The sequence below is a fragment of the Oryctolagus cuniculus genome, chromosome 8 (genome assembly GCF_051225735.1).
Source record: "Oryctolagus cuniculus isolate XC-2025 breed Fujian yellow rabbit chromosome 8, ASM5122573v1, whole genome shotgun sequence".
NCBI lineage: Eukaryota > Metazoa > Chordata > Mammalia > Lagomorpha > Leporidae > Oryctolagus > Oryctolagus cuniculus.
This window is the reverse complement of record NC_142874.1, coordinates 89,562,682-89,584,579: the sequence shown is the minus strand read 5'-3', so window position 1 is coordinate 89,584,579 and position 21,898 is coordinate 89,562,682. Positions and strand designations below refer to the sequence as shown.

At 41.0% G+C, this 21,898-nt stretch overlaps 1 protein-coding gene across 9 annotated transcripts in view; it reads left to right on the top strand.

Moving 5' to 3' along the window:
• The window catches only part of TET2 (tet methylcytosine dioxygenase 2), a 90,457-nt gene that overhangs the window by 15,427 nt on the left and 53,132 nt on the right, over nucleotides 1–21,898 (top strand). For all 9 annotated transcript variants that reach the window (XR_016212342.1, XR_016212345.1, XR_016212344.1 and 6 more), the window contains exon 2: nucleotides 10,176–10,321. The gene's annotated coding sequence lies outside the window, so the exon portion shown is untranslated. The remainder of the gene's footprint in view (nucleotides 1–10,175; nucleotides 10,322–21,898) is intronic.

The following is a 21,898-nucleotide window of genomic DNA, read 5'->3' as shown; positions in this document are numbered from 1 at the left end:
GACACATGTCTTTTTTTCTAGGTTCAGGGAGTGAAAAAATTTGTAAAATTCTGTCTTTTGCCACAAAATGGTTGGGACTACAGTGAAGAAAATCAAACATAGAAAACAAATACTGCATATTCTCTCTTATGTGGGAGCTAAAATTACAAAAGGCAAAACAAAAGCACAAAGAAATACCAGTGCTTTGCTGCAGAGATAGTGTCTGAAACTTTGTTTTAAATCTTTGTCAAATTAATAGGAATTATTTTCTAGCATAGTTTTAATGGTTTTGTGACTTTTAAAATTTACGTGCTTTTTTTAAAAAATATTTAATTTATTTATTTGAGAGAGAGAGTTATAGACAGTGAGAGGGGGAGACAGAGAGAAAGGTCTTCCTTCCATTGGTTCATTCCCCATGTGGCCGCAACAGCCAGAGCTGTGCGGATCCGAAGCCAGGAGCTAGGTGCTTCTTCCTGGTCTCCCATGTAGGTGCAGGGGCCCAAGGACCTGGGCCATCTTCTACTGCTTTCCCAGGCCATAGCAGAGAGCTGGATTGGAAGAGGAGCAGCTGGGGACTAGAACTGGTACCCATATGGGATGCTGGCACCGCAGGTGAAGGATTAACTTACTGCACCACGGCTCCGGCCCCTAAAATTTACTTTCTATGAGTGAAGTTGGGCATCTTTTTAGCCCTTGCCTATTTTCTGGGGTAGACTCTTTCTCTTCTTTCAGATATCCCTGTGTGTTACTTATTCCCTCTGCTTTCTCGCTAATTCTTCGACAGAAGCATGGCTCATTACCTTGCCCTTTTTGGGTAAGGTTTACCATCATTTGTTAAAGCGTTTCTTTCTGCTTTTTAAGAAGCAGTTATTTTGCTGCCTGCTCCCCCTAACAGGTGTGAGTTCTTGGAGATCAGGGACACGGTTTAGTCACTTAAATCCCCAGCACGCAGGGCAGTGACTGGAACATGGTAGGCCTTCAAATATTTAAATTTATATGAGTGAGTGAGTAAAAATGGACTACAAATGGTAGTGGTATAATTGTATTTTTAATAATTTTTCTTTTTTTTAAAGATTTATTTATTTGAAAGAGTTAAGTTACAGAAAGGTAGAGAGAGAGAGAGAGAGAGAGAGAGGTCTTCATCCACTGGTTCACTCCCCAGATGGCCATAACGGCCGGAGCTGAGCCGATCCGAAGCCAGGAGCCAGGAGCTTCTTCTGATCTCCCACGTGGGTGCAGGGGCCCAAAGACTTGGGCCATGTTCTACTGCTTTCCCAGGTCATAGCAGAGAGCTGAATCAGAAGAGGAGCAGTGAGGACTAGAATCGGCGCCCATATGGGATGCTGGTGCTTGAGGCCAGAGCTTTAACCTGCTGTGTCTTTTTCTTTTTTTAGAAGATTTATTGATTTATTGGAAAGACAGAGTTGCAGAGAGGGAGGGAGGGAGGGAGGGGAGGGGGGAGAGAGAGAGAGAGAGAGAGAGAGAGAGAGAGATCTTCCATCCGCTGGTTCACTCCCTAAATGGCCGCATCAGCTGGAGCTGGGCTGATCTAAAGCCAGGAGCCAGGAGCTACTTGCAGGTCTCCCACTTAAGTGCAGGGGCCCAAGGACTTGGGCCATCTTCCACTGCCTTCCCAGGCACATTAGCAAGGAACTGGAGCAGAAGTGGAGCAGCCGGGACTTGAACCGGTGCCCATATCAGATGTCAGCACTGCATGCAGCGGCCTCACCCACTATGTCACAGCGCTGACCCTATCAATAATTTTCCTGTTTAAGGCTACCAGTATTATGCATTTTTAAAGATTAATTTATTTGAAACACAGGGAGTCTGAAACACGTAAAAAGACATCCAGAGGGAAAGACAGCTCTCAGACCAGTGAAGCCAGTAGCCAGTACCTGAACCCAGGTTTCCTGTGTGATGGTGGAGACCAGAGTGCTCATTAGCAAGAAGCTGGAATGGAGAGCAGAGCTGGGTCTTTAAAGCCAGTCACTCCAATATGGGATGCAGACATCCCAAAGGCATCTTACTGCTATTCCAAATGACCACCCCTGGTGTTGTCTTTTCTCCCCTTACTTAAGCCCCATTAGAAATTAAAATTTCCTAAAATATCCATTAAATACATACAGGTGAAAGTTGACTTTCAGATTCATGTCTCATAGCTGAGATAATCTCCTAGGAACCAAAAAAACCATACATATTGGCAACAGTACTCTTTCCAGTTCCAGTATTTTTATAATTGTGTACTGTTTCAGTTACATTGTGTGTTTAAAAGGCTTTTGTGGCTCCTGCAAAATGTAAATATGACTTGCAGTACCACTTTTAAAACCACTTTATACTTGAGAGCTCAAGCCTCCTACAAGGTGAGTATTGCCTGTGTTCTTCCAACTTTTATAAATATATAAAGGTAGAGAATATGTGAGTATGTGAATTTGCTGGTTTTGAATAACTTATTTATCTTTTAAATTGCCAAAATAAATCCATATTGTTTTGAATGCAAAACTCTTGCTGCTGTTATTGCTGACTCAGAGTCCAGCAGATTTTCAATGTGATTTGTAAACCCCATCATAGGAGTTCCAGTTTTGTTACAGATGAAAAAGAAAAGTCTTGTTTGGTTTTATGTGAAGATTTCTCTCCTCACCATATGATTTTCATTTGGGAAATGAGTGCTTGTAATAGAAAGTTATTTATAGTCAGCTGTTACACTTAGATGACTTATGTTGCCTCTGACCTGATTTCTGATCGGGTGTGACTTCATTCACAGCTCTGGAGGTGACGTATCTGGCATAAACATAGAGTGTGAAGTAATTTTATTTTGGTGGCATTTGGAAGGCAGATTGACATCCCATTGGAGGACTTTCTGCAGGGAGTTCCTGTGACCCAGCTGCCTTTCTAATGAGGCGTGATTGCGATTATCCCCACTATTAGGTTCATCAGGATTAGAGATTTTTCTACCAGACAAAATTTGACTACTTAGGTGAAGTACCATGCATACACTAACTGTTATTCATTTGACTGTAGCCTTTCTCCTCCTCTTCGAAGTTACAGTAGTTATTCCTTTCTGGTCAGCTGACAACAGACCTGTTTTGTGTATCTCAATGTAAGAAGTAAGGCACTAGAGCAATTGCTTAGTTTAAGGATGGGACTCTTGGGAACTTGGGAACCAACTTGTTAGTGGCTTCTGTTTTCTGAAATCCACTGTGTGCATTGATGGTTTTTAAATGGTGCTTTTATTCTAACATGGATTTGAAATACCTCACCATATTGCAAAATTAGTCACATTGTATGTAGAAGAAAGTACAAATTGCCACATGCCTGTGCTACTTGACTTTCATACTTACACCTGGATAAAATAATTATTAGGCCCTTTCAAGTTTTAAGTTTGTTTGTTTATTTTCTGTACTCCAGTATCTCAGGACACCCTACAAAATAGTCATTTGCCTCTTTGTCCTATCATCACATCACTTCTCTGCCTTTTGGCTAAGATCAAATATAGTATCTTTACAGTCTGATCAGCAATGCCGTTTTTGATTCTTCTTGGTTCAGACCCATATATTTACTCAACCACTCATTGAATAACCTGCATTCCTTGTTGGCTTCTATAAAAGCAAGGTTTAAAATAAAGTCCCTGATCCTATGAATAATTATTATGCTTATTTATATTTTACCTAGAATACTTTGAACCCTGTTTTGTCATTTCTACGCTGTGATCTGCGTGCTTCTAGGCTATATCTTTTTGTCTTGTGGAGCATATATGTTTGTGTATGCATCTCTGAATGTGGCAGTACCTTACAAAACAACTTTGTCACAATTAATATGCTTTCAGAGGAGTTTGCGTTTCCTGGGAATTCTTGATGATGTTTGCTTTGCCATGCAATAGGGAATGTGCATGAAAACACCACAGCAGAACTAATGTTTTTCTGTTTATTCTTTCACTTTACAACTGGTGGTACACAATTGCCTCTGTACTTTTGTTTCTTCATTTCACATGTTGCTAGGTGAGTTTGCTCCTTTTCAACAAAGGAGAGTCAACAAATTCCTGCCTTTGGATTCTGATATCTCACCTAGAAGATCTAGCCAATAAGAAAATGAAAAATTTCTTAGATGTGCCGGTTTGTGTAGACCATATCCTACATCTGTAACATTGCCCCAGATTTTTGTGGAGAGAATTTTTTTTTTTTTTTTTAGATAGAGCACCTGCTCCTGTATTCTGATTCACTCCCCAGATGCCCTCAGTGGCTTAGGGGTCAAAATTATGTCACATGTGTGGCAAGAATTCAGCTGCTTGAACCATCATCACTGCCTGCCAGGGTTCACGTAACAGGAAGCCGGAGTCATGAGTCCTCACTGGGACTCAAACCCAGACCCTCTGATGTGCAATGTGAGTGTGCTGGCAGACATCCCAGCTGCCAGTCCAAATGACTGCCTCTGCACTAAGTAAGCTTTACTTACACTGCTATTTCTAAGAAATCAAAGTATAAGGAGCAAGTTTCACCATTTTTCTAGGAAGGGTTTTTTTTTTTTTTTTTTTTTTTTTTTTTTAATATTTACTTGAAATAATTACACAGAGAAGGAGAGGCAGAGAGAGAGAGGTTTTCCATCCGCTGGTTCACTCCTCAATCGGCTGCAATGGCCAGAGCTGTGCTGATCTGAAGCCAGGAGCCTCTAATGGGTCTCCCACATGGGTGTAGCGGCCCAAGGACTTGGGCCATCCTCTACTGCTTTCCCAGGCCATAGCAGAGAGCTGGATTATTAGTGGAGCAGCTGGGACTCGAACTGGTGCCCTTATGGGATGCCGGCACTGTAGGCAGTGCCTTTACTCACCACACCGCAGCATTCTCCCCTTTCTAGGAAGTTTTAAAACAAAAAAGTGCATTTGGATTTTACCTTTTTATACTAAATGTCTTCTCCTGGGGAAAAATATTTAAATTCAAGCATCTTACTCATTACATGAAAGGTTGAACTTGATTCATTAATGTTAATAAAATTTTAATAATATACACATTGTATGTTTTTCATCTTTGTTTTTTCTTTCATCAGATTAATCCCATGGTGTTCTCAAGCTTGAGACCTATAACACTGCTTTAATTTCTTTTTCAAAAATCTCTAATTTAAAGATCGTACAATCAGCCAGAGCTGATATACAGCAGGTGCTGTGCTGATGATCGCTGAGACATTTCCAAGGTAGCTATCATTCTAACCTGAGCATCAGGATTCTCTCCTAATCACTCCCTGCACTCCACATAAGACATAAATGACCTTTAGCTAGTGAGGACCCTTCTCCAGCACGGGTCTCTGCTTTCTCATGCCATGTGTATTTTGAGACAATTATTTGTTACCTAAAAGGCAGAATTAGAGAGAGGGGGAGAGAGAGATCGTCCATTCGCTGGTTTAACTCCCCAAATGACTTCAACAGCCAGGTTGGGCCAGGCCGAACTTGGAAGTTCATCCAGGTCTCCCACGTAGCTTCAGGGGCCCAAGCACTTGGGCCATCTGCTGCTGCTTTCCTAGGCATATCAGCAGGAAGCTAGATAAGAAGTGGAGTAGCTGGGATGGATGCCGGTGTTCCAGGTGGATGTTTGACCTACTAAGCCACAGCACTGACCCTAGTCAAAAATTGATCATGGCCGACTCAGCCTCTCAATCTGTATGAAATCTGAAGAAACAGAATGTGGAGCAGCCAGGACTCAAACTGGCTCCCATGTGGGATGCTAGTGCCACAGGCAGAGGCTTAACCTTCTACACCATAGCACAGACACCAGTGCAGAAACTTTTTTAGGTGTTTTCTCTATCAGATTGGACAATATCTAAAACTGGTAAAGCTTCAAAACTGGGCTAGGGTAGAGATAACATAATTTCCAGATCATGCAGTTATGGGAGATTAGAACCTGACATTTGGTAGCTCTTATCACATTGATTTATAGTTTGGTAGCTCTTATACTGGTGTACTTCCTGCTAATGGCACTAGTGGGATATGTAGAATTATTGTCAACCTTTGAAATATTAAAGCAAGTGCAATGCCTTTCCCACTCCACCACATAGGATTTCTAGTGGGGATCTCCCAAGTGCTTAGATGTTAGGGATGGCCACTTTCCTTTTAAGTGCATTCACAAAGATTTTGGGCATATCCCCAGTTGGCGATATCTCTGACCAAAGAGGCCAAGTCTTAGCAAATGTTACCTTGTTTCTTCTTGATTTTTATACTTTTCATCCACTAAGTTTCTAAAGATGCCTCTTATTTTTGAAATGTCTATTTTCTTAAAATTTTCTAAAGTGACAGATAATCTAAATTGCTAAGTGAGTTTATACCTACACCTATTCCTCTTACAGTCCTGTGTTTGGTTTTAAACTATTTCATTGCGCAATAGAAATATTATGCTACAGGGTTTGTAACTGCTGGTTAATATTTCAGCTCTGTTTGGCAATTTTAGCTCTATGAAGACTGTGGATTAGAAGTCACCCTGTGTAGAGTGTATTTGTTTTTTATCTTAGTGGAATTTGTTTTGCAAATGCTTACTGAACACTTCCTTGAGAATTATCACTTTGTGTGTGTGTTTATTAGGAGGAGCAGGGAGCAAATGTACATGGGGTCTTTAGTTTTCTTCTTAGAGTTGAACCACTCTGTAGCAATGTTTTAAAACATTAATAGGAGAACAGCCATGGCTGCCAAGTAGCTGACAGTCTGGAAGAGCACTTCCTGTTGGGCATTGTACAGTTGGGATCATTTACTTGCAGAAAGAAGAGAGAGTGTGTGTGTGTGTGTGTGTGTATGAGAGAGTGAATGTGTATATAGACACATGCATGTTGACACGTGAACAGGAGAACTTTTTTTGGTGGCATTTCCTGCTGAGGCCATAAGCTGCTGTTCTCGAACTGGACAAGCACCACGCCAGGCAGCAGTGCAGCTGAGGCAGCATTTCAACAGGAAGGGAGTGTCTATCGCTGGGAGACTTTGAAGAAACGTGCATGAGGGCTCAGAAGTAGTGCAGAAGGGAGAAGGACTGCATTCCACACAGTACCCGTAGACCTCCGTAATGAAAGTACTCTTGCCCAAAAGGAAGGTTCCTTTACAAGGTACCTAGCTTATGTTGATGTATACAAGTTTATATGTAGAATAACTAGTTTTGGGGGGAGAAACTGTCTTTTTTTTTTATTTTGTAAGGAAATTGTACAGGCTTCTTTACATGAGTATCGCGGATAGGAGCACAGGCACTGCTTCCTACACTGTGTGTGCTAAGGTACACAAATGAGACATTAAATGATTGAGAATGCATTGTACTCATGTTTGCTGTTATTATTATTTTATGTTGACATTGGAAGATACTGTGTAAAATACAATCTGCCTTATCCAAACACAGTGAATATTTAATAAATATAAATTTAGAATATGCTTCAATTTAGGGAAATAAGGAAAAGGGAAAGTTTATCTGGAAACCATAAAATCCTCAGATTTATCTTTTTTAAAGATTTTATTTATTTATTTGAGAGGTAGAGTTACAGAGGGAGAGACAGAGAGAAAGGTCTTCCATCTACTAGCTCACTCCCCAAATGGCCACAACAGCCAGAATTGGGCTGATCTGAGCCAGGAGGCAGGAGCCAGGGTGCAGGGTCCCAAACACTTGGCCATCTTCTACTGCTTTCCCAGGTCATTGGCAGAGAGCTGCATCAGGACACAAACTGGCATGCATATGGGATGCTGGTGCTGCAGGCAGACTCTTAGCCTACTATGTCACAGCACTAGCCCCAGATTTGTTTTTTGACCAATAATTTATTTCATTGAATTGAGGACATTAATGTGTTCAATTATTATTATTTTTTACCTCCGTGACTTTTTTTTTTTTAAAGATTTATTTATTTATTTGAAAGGCAGAGTTACAGAGAGAGGCAGAGAGGGAGAGAGAGGTCTTCCATCCATTGGTTCACTCCACAAATGGCTGCAATGGCTGGAGCTGTGCCAATCCAAAGCCAGGAGCCAGGGGCTTCTTCCGGGTCTCCCACGTGGATGCAGGGGCTCAAGTATTAGTGCCTTCTTCTACTACTTTCCCAGGCCATAGCAGAGAGCTGGATCGGAAGTGGAGCAGCCGGGACTCGAACCAGCGCCCATATGGAATGCTGGTGCTTCAGGCCGGGGCGTTAACCCGCTGCGCCACAGCACTGGCCCCAACCTCTGTGACTCTTTAACTTCTGTCTTCAGGTGTTAGGCTTCACGTTTGTTCTGTTTGTCCACTAAATGCTTTTTTAAAAAGTTCTTTATATCAGGTCAGAGGAAAAACTCAGTGTATAAGCTAGCTGACAAAGTTTTGCATTTTCTTTGTGAATGTTTATCCTAGGATCCCAAATAGTGTCATTAAATGTCAATTTCTTTTTTAAGATTTATTTATTTATTTCAAAGTCAGAGCTACACAGAGGAGAGGCAGAGAGAGAGAGAGCGAGCGAGCGAGCAAGCGAGCGAGGTCTTCCATCCAATGGTTCATTCCCCAATTGGCCGCATCGGTCGGAGCTGTGCCTATCCGAAGCCAAGAGCTTCTGGGTTTCCCACGCAGGTGCAGGGGCCCAAGAAGTTGGGCCATCTTCCACTGCTTTCCCAGGTCACAGCAGAGAGCTGGATTGGAAGTGGAACAGCCAAGTCTTGAACTGGCGCACATATGGGATGCCTATGCTTCAGGCCAGGGCATTAGCCCGCTGAGCCACAGCGCTGGGCCCTTAAATGTCAATTTCAAGATAGGTACCTAAGCATGAGCATCATCTCTGCCTGAGTATTATCATTGGAGACTTTCCAGTGTGGAGCAAAGTCAGGACCATTGACCATAATGAGCTATGGTCTCACAAGAGACTTCTATTTGTTAGGGATGGCTTCTTTGTACTAAGAGAGCTCACTATTTGTCATAGAAAACTGGAACTTCATCTTTTTCCATGCCAGCTTGCCAGCTTGCTTCCCAGCCACTGAGATAAATGCTTGCAGTGACACTCAGTCCTCTAGGACTCCTGATTTTGTTCCAGTTCTTGGAGGGCATTTCCGCTAAGCCTGCCTACATCATTCTGAGGATCTAGGTACCGCCCTTCTGTAGTGTGGATACAACTCTGAAGAGTTGTGATGATTGTATTTTTTTTTTTTTACTACTTAAGTATTGTTTTACTATTTTAACAGAAATTAGGATGGCAGATACCACTGTGCCTTCTTCAATGTGTGGTCCATGTGTTGATGAACCGTTTTAGTAATCTTAGTACATTCCTGCAGTAACCCTCTTGTAATCTTACCAATGCTTCTTTAATCCTTTCTTTAAAAAAAAGAAAAAAGATATGATTGCTTCCTTAACTTGACCTGCCTCATACCTATTTGAAATACGTAGATTTCTTCAAATGAATCATATCAACAATTTAATTTGTCATTTCAGATTCCTTTCTGGATGTCTCTGTACATCTGATTAATGCCGTCATTCCTTCAGGCAATGACTATTGTAACTGAGACTTGCTTTTCCTTCCCTATAGCTATAGTGTTACCAAATTTCATTTATTTATCACTAATACTTCCCTGTTTCATTACTTTATTTCATTTCCTGTTCCACTCTCAGACTCCTATCACTTTACACCTGAAATAGCCAGGACCTTGCATGTGACTATTTATAATACCTTCTTCTGCCAAATCCACACTTACTAGGATGGAAATAATTAAAAAGATATAAAGTGACAAATGCTGGTTAGGATTTGGGAAAATTGGGACCCAGATAAATTGCTGATGGAAAAATAAGATTGTGCACCTACTTTGCCAGAGTAATTTTGCTGTTACTCAAATAGGTACATATAGAATTACCATATGATCCAACAGTTTCACTCCCTAAAGAATTAGAAACATATGTCCATTAAAAAACTAATATACACCTATGTCCATTTTAGCCAAAAGGTGGAAGCAACTCTAGTGTTCAGTGGTTCCCAAGACTAACTGATGATTGACAGACTCTTTGGACAATGCAAAGTGCTATACAAATTAGACTAGTGTTATGGTGATTGCTTTGAGAAAGACTTTCTAACCATAAATATGTTAACAGCCTGCAGTGTCATGGAAATACCCCATTATTCATCCAAAACTACCTAAACTGAACATACCAGGTGTATGCTCTCATAGCAGGTATAAATGCTTTAATGCCTTTTGCTAATTTCAAATATTCAAATCCTGTGTTTTTTGCTTTTTGTTTTCCCAGGCTGGCCAACATTCAGCAGCAGGCCCTCTCAAGATTGTCTACTCAGCCTTGCTCCTGTTGAGTTGCCACACTTGGAAGCAGGAGATGGGCTCAGCAGCAGCCAACAGGACATGATCCAGGAGGAGCAGTGAGGGACTGAGCTGCTGGTAAGACACCCGGGACAGCTGACGGCAGGGTTGCTAGTTTATCTTCAATGTAAGGGCCAATGTCTTCCAACCTTCTACTCTGTACTTTCAAATCCCTTTATCTATGCTCATCTGAAGTTGTCTGCTGACTTTCAGGTACATTTATCTTTATTTTCCTTGGGGACAAGGAAGATTTTCCTCAGTGTCAACACCTTTGAATTTTTAAATTTTAAAATTTTAAATCATTTTTCAATCATTCAAATAGAAATACAAGTGCAGAAAAATGCATTATGTATGAACACCTGTCACAGAGTCTCCTTTAAGCCATCTTTGTGATGGTTTGCTGGTCTGACAGGTGAGCACCACCTGAGCCTAGGTAGCCTGGTTTCATGGAACCATGTGCCATTGACCTAGCAGGGAAATAAAGGAAAGAATGGTAATTCACAAGAGGACCTATGTGGTTTTTATGTATGACGTTGTGAGAATACACAGAAGCAGTGACAGGCAGATAATTCAGCTTCAGTTTCACTAAGTCATTTTTATGCCTGCAGCATAAAAGCATATGAAGCTGGTATAGCTGTAATTTCTGCCATACTCCAGATGCCTGTGTCTGCCCTGCCACCTGACACTTCTTAGAGACTGCCCTGGTCCTGGGCAGTCCTTGCCAGCGTGTCCTTGGTTAAACTCCCATGATTCTTAGATGTTGCCAGTTCCAAGACACAGGGCAAGTGAGTCTGCCTAGATTACCTCTGCTCCGGGAATTCTAAGTCACTCTGTGAGAGAAAAAGACCTCAGCACGGTGGTAACTCTCAGAATGAAAATTTTCCCCTTGCATGTTAATATTTTTAGAGTAATCATTGTCACTGAAAATAGACTTCCTCTTTCCCCTCTCATGCTGGAAAGTCTTAGGTAATTATGAGTAAAGCATTCTTTACTTTCCCCCTCCTTCCTCAGTGACTGCCCTACCTCACCCTGTGAGGACTATGCCTACTCACTGTGCTTGTCCTCCTAGGAGAACTTAGAACCAATGTTTGAGGGGTAATTTTCATTTCTCTAGTGGGAGCCATAACATTAGTCAGACGATCTTCTCTTGGAGGTGAAGGGTGGGAAAGGAAGGAAGTGTCCAAGTTTATAGAAAAAAACTAAAAAATTACTAACAGAAAGAGGCCAAGGAATTAACATACCAACTGCCCAGGAAGAAGACTTTACAACTAGCTTTCCCACATCCCTTGCAAAAGCTTACTTTGCATTTAGCTTTTTGCAGATGAATAAACTCAGCCTCACATTTATTTTCACGAGCAAATAAACACGGGTGTTATTTTTGGTACATTTATACTAGGGGTTTGTTTTTTGGGGAAGTCATTTAATTTACAGCCTTGCTTTATTTGGCAAAAAGGAAAGTAGCTAATAGTAAATAATAATAGAATTAGTGGGAAGTATGCATTTGGCCAAGTTTTCAGACACCAGTTAGATGCCTGTATCCAATATTGGAGTGCCTGGGTTTAGTTTTGATTTCTCACTCCAGCTTCCTCCTAATAGGGACCCTGGGTTTAAGTAGTTGGGTTCTTGCCATCCATGTGGGAGACCTAGATTGAGCTTCTGGTTTTGGCCCATTGCACTGTAGTAGGCATTTGGGAATTGAGTCAGCAGATGGGCATTTCTCTCTCTCTCTCTCTCTCTCTCTCTCTCTCTGTCTACCTCTATTAAAGAAAATTTTAAAAATGGAAATTTTTAAAAATTTTTTAAAATGATTTTTAAGGTAAATATATGCAGGACTTGGCAAAACATAATTTCTTGATTTTATATTAGGGTTTGTCCTATTATTATTAGTGTTGCTTTCTCTTTAAGGTTTATTCTATCTTTTTTTTTTTTTTTTAAATTTACTTGAAAAGCAGACCAAGAGAGAGATCTTTATTTGACTGGTTCAGTCCCCAAATGTCCTACAACAGCTAGGCCTGGGCCAGGTGGAAGCCAGGAGACTGGAGCTGCATCTCCCACATTAGCTGTTCTGTGCTGCCTCTCAGGGTATGCCACTTCCAGAAAGGTGGACTTGGAAACCTAGCTGGGACTTGCATCCAGGCTGTGGAACCACAGTGCCTGCCCTGCTTTCTGGTTTTTAAAATGTCCATTCATAAATGTTTCTCGAGCATCTATTAAATACTTGGAACACTTCTAGGAACTGAAACTGTTTAGAGTTATGTGAACGTTACATAAAAATATCCTTTTTGGAGCTTAGAACTTAGAGTTCTAGTTCTAGTTAGTGTGCTAAACACCATGAAGTGCCTAGTGTAAAAATATAAAAAAGAAAGGAAATTGGGTGCATGATGATGCGGTAATGGAAGAAGGGCTTCATTAAACCTGATGAAGGTATAGACACCAACTGTAAAGTTATATTGGAGAATGTAATAGAGAAAAGATGTGGATTAACATAAGGTTTTCACAGTGATTAACAGAGTCAGAGCATCTTGTATAACTTCCTCATATACCATCAATAAGTATTTATCGATATACCCAAGTAATTGGTATAGATAAGAACTGTTCAAGTATGGCAAGACCCATTGGGGATTATGATGGAGTAGACTTTACAAGGGAAGGAGTTTGGGCGGGCCCTGCATTTTGAAGGCCAAGAAGAATTTTGTTAGGTAATAAGGAATAGTGAGGCAGTAGAGGGAAGTGGTAGGGAAACAGCAGGAGAGAAAGGAATGAAAAATACATTTAATATATTTTAAAAGATTTATTTGTTTATTTGAAAGTCTGAATCACAGAGAGAGGGAGAGATGGAGCATTCTTTTTTTTTTTTTAACTTTTATTTAATGAATATAAATTTCCAAAGTATGGCTTATGGATTACAATGGCTTCCCCCCCATAACGTCCCTCCAACCTGCAACCCTCCCCTTTCCCACTCCCTCTCCCCTTCCATTCACATCAAGATTCATTTTCGATTCTCTTTATATACAGAAGATCAGTTTAGCATACATTAAGTAAAGATTTCAACAGTTTGCTCCCACACAGAAACACAAAGTGAAAAATACTGTTTGAGTACTAGTTATAGCATTAAATCTCAATGTACAGCACACTAAGGACAAAGATCCTACATGAGGAGTAAGTGCACAGTGACTCCTGTTGTTGACTTAACAAATTGACACTCTTGTTTATGGCATCAGTAATCACCCTAGGCTCTTGTCATGAGCTGCCAAGGCTATGGAAGCCCCCTGAGTTCACTGATTCTGATCATTTTTAGACAAGGCCATCTTCTGCCATTGTCCCAGGCCATTAGTAGGGAGCTGGATTAGAAGTGGAGCAGCAGGGACATGAACTGGGATGCTGGCATCTCAGGTGGCAACTTCACCTGCTACACCACAACACTGACCCCGGATTTCATATATTTTAAGGAGAAGTAATGAAAAATGGCAAATTGATAAAAGAAGTAAAATATTTCTCAATTTTAAAATGCCAATAAATAAAATTGTAAAGTTTGGACATAAAATGAAAGACAATCCTATGTAGATATTCTTAAGAATACTAAAGAAAATTTATGTGTAATATATAATAGTCTATGTGAACATGAACATAATGCAGAGTGTTTGCATGATGGGTACGTCTAACCAAATTTAGTATTTTCATAGCAAGTTGAAGTGGCAGAGAATGAAAACATTTCTTTGGGACCATGAGTCATTACCCAGCCCACTTGTGAAAAGAAAAAGGATACCCAGAGATATCACATGACTGCATTGAGATCATGTCACCAGCTCTTACAGAATCTCATCTAGAGGTGGCTGTTTGGTGTAGTGGTAAAGATGCCAGCATCCCATATTACAGTGCCTGGGTTCATATCCAGCTCCCTGCTATGACTTCCTGCTAATGTGCACCCTGGGAGGCGGCAGGTGATGGTTTGAGTACTTGGGTCCCTGCTACTTCATGGAAGTTCTAAGTTGAGTTCTGGGCTTCTGGCTTCTGACAGGCATTTGAGAAATGAACCAGGAAATGGGAGATCTCTGGCTGTCTTTGTTCCCCTCCACCACCCTGTTTGTTCCTCCCCTCCCCTCGCTTCCCCTCCCCTCCTCTCCCTCCACCCCTCACCTCCCCCTCCTCCCTTCCCCTCCCCTCGCCTCCTCTCCCTCCCCTCCCTCTCTTCCCCTCTCTTCTCCTCCCCTTCCCTTCCCTTCCCTTCCATTCTACTCCCTTTCTGTGTGTGTGTGCCTGCCTGCCATTCAAATAAATAAAAAGTAAATTATTTTTTAAAAGTTGTTAATTTTCCATTTTATGTTATTAATACAAAGAGAACATTTATGTATTTCATAGATAGGATTCTAAGAATATAGTGATAGATCATTCCCTTCCTCCTCCTTCCTTTCTTTTGATTTTTGGGATAACATTTTTAGTAAATGATTCTTCTGATTGAGCTGTCTCCACCCCTTGCCTCTCCATGCTGGCTCTGTAAGAAGTGTATTGTTATTTGTTATGTATGATTAGTGATTTGTTTTGCTGGCTTATGTGTGGAGAATAAGATTGGAAGGTTTGATTTGCCTACTAGCACTGTTTTGTTAGTCTTACAATTAATGTGGACACTTTTTAAACTGTCTCATGAAATAGTTGTAAATTTAGAAGTTTTACTCTTTGACTCAATCATTTTGTCCCTGTATTCATTGCTGATGTTTCTCTCTCTGCAACAGTTTCAGAAAGAATAGTTACTCTTTTTCTGTTGAGCTTTCTGAATAAAAAAAAATGGCTTTTCTTATTGGCCTGCAAAACCATTTGCCAACAGGAAGTAGGTCAAATGGTATGCTTGGTAATCCTGATTAACCAGTTGATTAATCTTAAAATTTAAAATCGTACCTTAGCTTTAAAGCTTCAGTGTTTCTCATAGACCATTCCTTTTTTTTTTTTTTTTTAAGATTTATTTATTTGAGTCAGAGTTAGATAGAATGAGGTCTTCCATCCACTGGTTCACTCCTCAAATGGCCACAATGGCCACAGCTGGACCAATCTGAAGCCAAGAGTCCCAGAGCGTCTTCCTAGCCTCCCACTTGGGGGGGGGGGGGCAAGCATTCTTAGAAATGTTTAGCCATGTTTCTTGTAAGCCTAGTCAGTTTGTCCTTGAGTCACAGGAGTTTGAAACAAATTAGACCCCAGAGATCACTGAATGCAATGTTTTTCATAGTGTTTCTGCTACTCATCTGTTTATTTTTAATAAAATATGATTATTATAGTATTCAAATGAAAAAATTTTTATTTATGCATATCTACCTTCTCCAGTACACCTGCCACACTATGACACAAGTCGAGACTGAGCTAGAGGTTTAGTGAAAACTAAACCTCTGTACATGGCATCTTGTGTGGGCTTAATAGCCCGTAAATCCCAGGAGACTGAATTAGAGAAGACATTGACATTCTCACAGGGTTCAACCGAGAACTTTGGCAATCCCTGAATTCACAAATAGCTCTGTAGCATTTTTTGAATTAATGCATATCCTCATATGATGTGACCTTTGGGTTTAGAACAAGTAATCTGTCTAAAATAGACTGCACTGTATGAAAGTCATTTTCACCATTCTTATGTTTCAGTTTCTTCATGAAAAGGTGAAGTATCACTTGGCTCTATTGATCTCATAGGATATTTTAAGCAGAAATGAAAGCGTTTGGTGAAAACATTTTGTGTTTTGAAAGTAAGTTACAATGCAAGTAATGCAAGAAATGCTTTTCAAATGTGAGTCTGACCATTTTTTCTGAATGTAGAAATAATGTGAGTTCTAAGCATTTTTTATGTTAGGATGGGAAGAATCTGTGATCGTAGAATCAACGTTGTGTGAGTGTCTAACATTTTGTAGTTTTTCAACCAAGGCCAGAGAGAGAGAGAGAGAGAGAGAGAGAGACCTCCCATCCGCTGGTTTACTCCCTAAATGACCAGAGCGGAGCTGAGCTGATCCAATGCGGGGAGCCAGGAGCTTCCTCCAGGTCTTCCACATGGGTGCAGGGGCCCAAGCACCTGGGCCATCTTCTACTGCTTTCCCAGGCCATAACAGAGAGCTATGTGAGTCAGAAGTGGAGCAGCCAGGTCTTGAACCGGTGCTCATATTGGATGCCTGCACTGCAGACAGTGGCTTTACCTGCTACACCACAGTGCTGCCCTCAGTTATCCTGGATTTTTAACACTCCTGCACACTTGTATGCATGCACGCACACACACCATCCTTGCTTCTGGTCTCCTAAGCTTGCTTCTTTGTTTGAGAGCACTCAATTTCATGGAAATAATCATTTTTTTTTCCTACCTGTGCCCCCAAGTCCAGTTTAAAACACAATTGTACTCCTTTTTTTCCACCCTTAATAATCTTGACTTCCATGAATTATTTCCAAATTCTTCCCTCTGATTCTATTCATATATATATGTGTGTGTGTATATATATATATATATAGGCAGTTAGAGATTGTCCAGCTCTCAGTTCACTCCCCAGATGTCAGGGTAGCAAGCTCTTGGACGAGGCACGTTAACAGGGAGCTGGATTGGAAGTGGAGCAGCCAGGACTCAGACTGGCATTCATAAGGGATACTGGCATCATTGGCAGCTGTTTAACCTGATGCTCCACAATGCTGGCCTCCTAATTCTATTTTTATTTTCTGATAGTAAATTTAAAATTTGTTCATTCTTTTTAATTATTTATTTTATTTGAAAAGCAGAGTTACAGAGAGAAGGAGAAACAGAGACTGAGAGAGAGAATGTCTATCCTCTGGTTCACTCTCCAAATGGCCACATCAGGCCCAGGCTGGGCCGATCTGAAGCCAGGAGCCAGGAGCTTCTGAAGCCAGGATGCAAGGCTCAAGTACTTGTGCCCTAGCAAAGAACTGGATTGCAAGTGGAGCAGCCGGGATTCTATCCAGCACCCATATGGGATGCCAGCATTATAGGCAGTGTGACTTTACCCGCTATGCCACAGCACTGTCCCTGCTCATTCTTAAATACTATACCTGACCAGGTACATCCCTTAAAACCCTTTGGATACCCATTGTCAAACTCTGGAGTTCTGATCAGTGCAGGGATGAATGTGATACAGGATTCTTTTAACCACCGAATGACCTCCTCTTCACAATGACCCATAGTATTTCTGTGACCACTAGAGATCAAAAAACTCAGTCCAGAAAACCACTGGTCTAAAGGAACTCGGACTGACATTCCTGATCTCTTTCCTGGTTATGCTCAACCTCCTTGTCCCGCTGTTGTTCCTCATATGCTGCTACATAATTATTCCTAACTCTGTATGCTTTGCACCTGATGTTGCTTTTCACACATTTCAAGCCTTTGCCTGCGTGTGCTTTCCTGAGGAGCTATACTTTACTCTTTATGACATAGCTCAGGTTTCTTATCAGGTTAGCCTCGTATTTGTGGCTCTGTGTTCCTCAGACATCACTCTTATTATAGACATTTGTTTTTGTGTGTCTTTTCTCCAGTTTCTGAAATCCTTTAGCATGAAGGCTGGGTCTTATCTTTTTGTCCCTGACTTCTTGTACAGTGTCTGGTCCCATAGTAGGCGCTCAATGACACTCTTTATGAAAGAAAGAGTTCACCTTATGATCTTTTTCATACTTTCTATAAAAAAAAAAACTTCCCTTTTGGAGTAGTGAGCTGGTGGGGAGGCACTGTGGATCTTTGGGAAATTCAAGTGGCAAGGCATGATATTCCAATGCAAAGTTACATTATTTCTGTTCTGTAACCTCAGAGGGATTTGTAACTAACATTTGTGGAATGTTTGATACTGTAACTTTTCCTTCTGAATTATACAAATTTAGGTTTGTTAGTTGAGCTTGTGCAGTTTTGACTCTTTGAGGGAGACTTTAGGGATATATTTGAGAACCATTGCAGATGATATTTGATGTCTATTGGGAGATGCTTTCTGATAATTAAAGTCACCCAGCACCAACCTTGTTCAGGGATTAAGATAAATGCAGGAAATATTCTGAAAGTTACAGGAAATTTAATTGATAGATTTTTCTTTTTTTTGCTCTGGCTTTCACTTTCAGAGAAGAGAACAGTGTGCTTTAGAATGTAGCTCTTCTGAGAGCATGTATGCTTGAGATTGCTGCCTAATTACAAAGACTCCAGGACTGGGTACAATACCAGATCTTCAGACAGCATTTTAGGAAAGTGATGATCAAAATCCATAGCTCCATTATAGAGGGCATGGAATTCACTTTCTATGTCAAAAGCAGAATTTATTTAGGTATTTTAAATATTGTCTTAGAAAAAATAGTTTTTTTTTAATTTTTTAATTTTTTTTAATTTTTTGACAGGCAGAGTGGACAGTGAGAGAGAGAGATACAGAGAAAGGTCTTCCTTTTGCTGTTGGTTCACCCTCCAATGGCCGCCGCGGCTGGCACGCTGCGGCCAGTGCATCGCGCTGATACGAAGCCAGGAGCCAGGTACTTATCCTGGTCTCCCATGTGAGTGCAGTGGCACTTGGGCCACTGCACTCCACAGCAGAGAGCTGGCCTGGAAGAGGGGCAACCTGGAAAGAATCTGGTGCCCCGACCGGAACTAGAACCCAGTGTGCCGGCGCCGCAGGCGGAGGATTAGCCTATTGAGCCGCAGCACCGGCCAAAAAATAGTTTTTATTCATGCATTTATTTAGCAAAAATTGAATTTCTCCTTAAGATTTATTTTATTTATTTGAAAGGCAGAAAGAAATTCATCATCATCTTTCTGGTTCACTCCCCAAATGACCACAACCACTAGGGCTGGACCAGGAGCCAGGAGCTTCATCCAGGTCTCCCATCTGGGCGGAGGGTCCCAAGCAGTTGGGCCATCTTCTGCGGCTTTCCCAGGTACATTAACAGGGAGCTGGATCTTAAGTAGAGCTTCCAGCACTCAAATCGGTTCCCATATGGAATTTCAGTGTTGCAGGCAGTGGCTTCACCAGCTATGCCACAATGCCTGCTCCCAGATGATAATTTCTAAAAGGTGTTTTCAGGGGCTGAATTCCTCTGTGTCTGTCTCTCTGCCTTTCAAATAAAATGATAAATTTATTTAAAAATAATTTTTAAAAAGTTAACTTTATTTGAAAGTCAGATCTTCCACCCAGTAGTTCACTCCCCAAATGCCCGAGTTTAACATGTGACTAGGAATCTCTGTTAATGTGCTGTATAGGCACACACCACAGTAGTCTCCATAGCCCATAGATACTCTGTCTCTCTCCAGCACTGGGTGGTTAACTGCTGTTCACTGTGTACTCATTTGTGTACTCTGTAGTCAGACCTACTAAGATAATACATACCCATACTGAATGACCCTGTCGTTCCCTAACTAAGTATTTCTTAATAACAGGTTCACATAGCATTTATATCACATTAGGCATTATCAGTAATCTAGAATTGATTCTTTTATATATAGAAGGATGTGTGTAGGTTATAAAAATCTGTAGAACTTGAGCTTCTATGGGTTGTGGGTCCTGGAACCAATCCCACAAAGAAACACTGAGGGATGAATGGAAATCAAAAATGGCCTAATGCAGTTGAGTTCCAGAGTGCTTGATGGATGATTATCCTTGATTTAGTGACCGTATTTCAATATCAATAGAAATTTAGTTCCTTTGAAATATTTTTAAGCAATATTTGGAAAAAAATGAAAGCCATATTGTTATGCTATAATACATGAAGACTATTTTAATTCTTATTTAGGTTATGTTTATCCTATATAATGTTTACAAAATATAAAAAAGCACCAAATTAGTTTTGAAGATAGTTGGGAAAGGAAACAGGAGAGGTTATCTTGCTATTTATTTCCTGAAAAATAATTATAATCGCTTTTAAAATATATGCCAAACAATACTGTAATCACTTGGGAATTCAACGTGCCTCATTGTAGATTGCATGATGTCACTCAGAAGGGAGTGCCCTGCTTTGGGAATTATACCTACCTGATTCATAATTATAGTACTGGTGCTGCCAAGCCGTGTGTAATATCAGGAAGAATCCAAGGAGTGGGTTTTTGTTACAGTGGGTTAACCTGTCACTTGAGGTGCCTGCATCCCATATCGGACTACTTGGATTTGAGTCCCAGCTCAACTCCAGCTTCCCAATAGACCATTGGAGGCATCAGATGGATTGCACCCATATGGGAGGCCCAGATAGAGTTATTAGCTGCTGACTTTGTCCTTGTCCAGCCCTAGCTGTTGAGGGCACTTGGAATGTGATCCAGCAGATGAGAAATCTTGGTGAGAAAGCTTGCATAAATGTCTAGGGTAAATTCTGTTTAGTTGAAATATACATCCTCTGTGAGGTTATTCCAAAGTTGTTGCAACAAGATTATTCCCTTTTTTCAAAGATTTATTTGTTTGAAAGTCAGGGAGACAGTGAAAGATATAGAAGGGGCTTGTGCTGTGGTGTAGTGGGCTAAGCCTTTGCCTGCTGTGCTGCAATCCCATATGGGCACCAGTTTGAGTTTCGAGCTGTTCCCCTTCTGATCCAGCTCTGTGCTATGGCCTGGGAAAGCAGTAGAAGATCGCCCAAGGTCTTGGGCCCCTGCCACATACATGGGAGACCCAGAAGAAGCTCTTGGCTCCTGGCTTCCTGTCGGCCCAGCTCTGGCCATTGTGGCCATCTGGGGAGTGAACCAGCAGATAGAAGACCTTTCTCTCCATCTCTTCCTCTGTAACTCTGCTTCTCAAATAAAAATAAAATATTAAAAAAAAAATAGAGGAAGAGAGAGTCCATCTGTTGGTTCAGCTGTGGCTGGGCCAGAATGAAGCCAGGAGCCAGGAACTCCATGCAAGTCTTCCATGTGTCAGGGAAGTATGTAATTAGGCCATCTTCTGCTACCTTCCTAGGCACATTGGCAGGGAGCTGGACAGGAAGAAGAGCAGCCTCTGATTTGGGATGCCTGTGTTGCAAGTGTGGCTTAAAGCACTGTGGCACAGTGTTGGTCCCTATTCATAAGTATGTCTTTCCCTATCTTTATCAGGTGCTTACTAGGTCTCTGAATGGATAATTAGCTAGCATTGCCCAAAAATACACATACCATGTAATATTATATCAGAAAAACTGTAGATTGAAAAACACTCTCTCAACTTTTTAAAATACCTTGCTTTTAAGTTTTTGTTATAGATTTATGTCCCCTAACATTTTCGTTAACTATGTTCTTTTAGTTGGAACAGTTGGGCAGGCATCGTGGTGTAGTAGGTTTAGCTGGCACTTAGGATACCTGCATCTCATATTGCAGTGGCTGGACCAAATACTATCTCCACTTCTGAGCCTGCTTTTTGCTTATGCGCTTCATGGGAGGCAACAGTAGCCACCAGTCTGGAAGACCTGCATTGTGTTGCTGGCACCTGGCTGTTGGAGGCATTTGCCAGGTGAACCAGCAGATAAGATAACTCTATGTCTCCCTCCCTCTCTACCTCTGCCTTTCAAATAAATTAGTCTAAAAAGATAAAAATTTTCATAGTCACTATTTGAGTATGTTGCCCCTGAATCTTATCTGATTCATCTACGCCTACAGAAGTGTTAGCATCTTCTGTGTTCCTATTAGGGCAGTTACGCCTACAAAAGTGTTAGCATCTTCTGTGTTCCTATTAGGACATTTAGAACTTGGCCATTGAAAAAAAGCATTTT